This window comes from Poecilia latipinna, unplaced genomic scaffold (assembly GCF_001443285.1).
Source record: "Poecilia latipinna isolate Pla-1442-1.1 unplaced genomic scaffold, P_latipinna-1.0 Scaffold1808, whole genome shotgun sequence".
NCBI classification, from domain to species: domain Eukaryota; kingdom Metazoa; phylum Chordata; class Actinopteri; order Cyprinodontiformes; family Poeciliidae; genus Poecilia; species Poecilia latipinna.
In genome coordinates, this window is record NW_015114424.1 from 187,294 (window position 1) to 190,718 (window position 3,425).

At 36.6% G+C, this 3,425-nt stretch overlaps 1 long non-coding RNA gene across 1 annotated transcript; it reads right to left on the minus strand.

Annotated features, from left to right (window-relative positions):
* Nucleotides 1-737: 737 nt before the first annotated feature.
* Nucleotides 738-2,159, minus strand: LOC106934446 (uncharacterized). Its single transcript, XR_001421698.1, has 2 exons — nucleotides 1,069-2,159; nucleotides 738-1,037 (listed from the first exon to the last, which is right to left on the minus strand). It is a non-coding gene; the product is annotated as an uncharacterized LOC106934446 (long non-coding RNA).
* Nucleotides 2,160-3,425: the final 1,266 nt, after the last annotated feature.

Sequence of the window (3,425 nt, forward strand, 5' to 3'; positions counted from 1 at the left end):
ATTTACCCCCAACCCCGGGGGCCCCCCCCCCCCCTTTAAGCCAAAGGAGAAAAAAAAAAAAAAAAAAAAAAAAAAAAAAAGGATGGTAGCGCCTCCTTGCACGCACGTCCACGAAAGCAGCTGCCGGCTGCTATTAGGCTGTAACTTTACAAGTAATGTGTGTTTTAAGCACCTGTCATCCACTCTACATCCCACTGCGTCTGTCTGTCTCTCTCTGTGTGTGGATATGAATGGAGGAGGGAGCAGGAAATAGGCTGCAGAGGGGAACCCGTGAGTGTTCACATGATCAGAAGGAGCAAGGCTTTAGGAAAATTCAAATACTCTGGATGAATTTGTAATAAAATCAAATAACTGTAGGCAGGAATAAACCTGCATTGTCGCATATTCAACTTAACTCAATGTTATAATTTCGCTCCCCCTAATCCCCTCCCAAAAAGTAAATAAATAAATAAAAAATAAAATAAAAAAAAAAAAAAATCAGTAGCATGATGTGATTTTCTTTTATGTCTGGTTTGGAAGTTGTATATATTTTTTTTTTTTTTTAAATACGCACACAAACAAAAAATCTTTTTTTTGCTTGTTTTTTCAATATTTCCGGATAAATGGTGATGGACGAACTTATCTGTTCAGCTGCTGTGGAATAGCGTCATTTTGTTAAGTTTTTATGTGAGGTTAAAAAAAAACAGGAAACGACATGACCAAGTTGATTTGAAAATTAAAAATTAAAAAAAAAAATATTTGAAAAGTCGCGTTTTAAGTTTTATACGATGAGATAAAAAGCGATTAAATTGACGAAGAGCAGAATCAGGAACCCCTGTCCAGCATTCAAACCAAACACACTCACATGACGCAGGGACACAACCAAAAAGCAATACTAGGGGGCGAAAAGATGTGGGGGCCACCATTAGCCAAAAAACGATTGTAACAGAGTTTCAGAAGTTTTATTATGAATTTTGCTGTTAAAGTAGTTCAAAATGTGGGATTTTTTCCCCCCATACCTTCCATGTTACCAAAAACCGTCTGATATGACATCTTAGCTGCCATTATCTTCCTCATCATCATTTCCACCACACACTTAAATTAAGGTAAATGATTTTAAAAAAATACAATTTATTTCGTAATTAGTATATGTACTGTAAATAATTGTTGTTGTCTTGAAAATTAAAGGCTGCATTTACAACGACTTGACTGTCGAAGCAACATACTGTCACTCTAAAGTTTAAGGCTTTTACAGTGAATCTGCCCTATTATCAGCAATTATGCACTGCATAATCTGTTAATATCTTTTTGCTGTAGATTTATTGTGTATTTTAAATTCTGAGATAGTAATTTAAATTACAATATTAATAATTGACAGATAAAAATATGTTGCCAGTACCTAGTATTTGAAGATGTGGGTTGATGTTCTTAAATATATATTCAATTAAATGCCTTTTACTGCAGCCACTTGTAATATTTTTACATTTCCAAAGCAATTTTTGGAATAAAAGCGTCAGACTGTACAGCAGAACCTACAGTAATCATTTGATACAGTAAACAGTCAAGTTTTTATTTTATTTTGACAGCAGGTCTGTAAAATGTTTTATTATTGCTTGTTGTAAAGTAGTTATGCTGTATTTTAAGTTAATAATTACCTCATACTGTAATACTAATAAGACGGGAGCTAAAGGATAATTGCTGACATTGTGTTACTTTTTCTTGATCATTTAACAATTTATAATTTTCTTATATAACAAAAAAAAAAAAATCTTACTTCTTTGGATCTACACATAACTTAGTGTCCATAGTTCAAACACACGTTTTTGACCTAAGTCTCTCATCATTTAAAAGTGTAGTGCTGGTTGAGGTCGCGACAGAGTTGAAATTGAACACCAGGTATGAATAAATAAAGGATAAATTGGCAAATAAATAAATGTAACCCATCAAAGTTTGTATTTTCCTCTCGTAAATTTATCAAAAGTAGATATTCATTAAAAGAAATGGCATATATACAAAATTGTCTGAACAGGCTGCGGATGAATATCCAGGGTGATCATTGCGCCCCCTGCTTTTGAATTTGCATGTCTAAACGTTTGGCTTTCTAAGGACGTCTGTTTTCTGGAGGTTTGGAGGTTTAAGCATTTTTTTTTTTTTTTTTTTTTTTTTTTTTTTTTAAAAAAAAAGTTAAAAAAAAAAATTCTAAAACCCCCAAACCCCCAAAATAAGAAGGNGGGAGGATTTCTTTTTTTTTTCTTGCCCGTACCCCAAAAAAAAAAAAAAAAAAAGATATGGCAAACAACTACGAGCTAATAGGGCAGAACTCATGGAAAGGTGGGCATCACACATCAACCAGACCCGTAATTGGGGGCCACAGCAGAAGAGAAAAAGTGAAGAAGCGTCCTGGGGAGATCCGGATTCACTCTCAGATCAGACCAACAACTAAAAAAAAAAAAAGAAAGAAAGGAAGAAAGAAAAAACAAAAAGGCTGCATAGTGCGTTTTGCTGTGTCTTGACTGATTTCGGCTGACAGACGCTGATTTTATTATACGGGACTCCATCATTTGTTCTTCTGCTCACTTATTAGCGCAGAACCAAAAAACTAACGAGGTGTTACTCGCTGCAACGTCACTTTTATTTACATTCCCGGCTGACGTGAGAACTTGTGACACGCGAGCTGGTACAACCTAAAGGAGAGGGAAGGAAAAGGTGCTGCTTCTGCAGGCTGCAAGTGGGGATGCTGCAGGGGTTTTTAACACCCAGGCTGAGAACTTATTTAGAGCTCACGGGCTATTAGCGGGGATATTTGTTTAATAAGATAAGGATATGGTTTGCAAGTCTCTCTCTCTCTCTCTCTCTCTCTCTCTCTCTCTCTCTCTCTTTCTTTCTCTTTTCATGCAGACACCCGAACAGTTAAGCGAGAAAACACACACGCATTATTCTCACCTTGGCACCATCACTATGACAAATTAGCCCATGCAACAAACGCTTTATTGCATATATAGTGTATTGTTTGAGGCAATAAATCCCGTAAGTCAAACGCTTTGCAAGTTGGGACACCTGCTCCTTCTGTTAATGTGCAGAATTTTAAATTATTAGTATTATTATTTTTTTGCAGTACCACTTGCCGTAGTAATAATATCACTACACCGCAAGTTTGCTCAAAGCGATAATAAATCATTGATTCTCCTTCCCTTTCCTTCATTCTAAGCTTTCCTTTCCGATCCGTCCCCTACCATTAAAATAAAACACCCTTCACTTCAGCTTTGCTCGCAACGCTTCAGAAATGTAAGAAAATTGTGCCATCTACCCGCTGCGCCTGGAACTGTAGCTTATATCCCAAGACCTCGGAGACCTCAGCTCACTTCTAACGCAGATGGATGAAAAAAAAAAAAAAAAAAAAAAAGAGGGGGCGGCCCCCTTGCCCCCACGGCCCCCAAAGCAGCCCC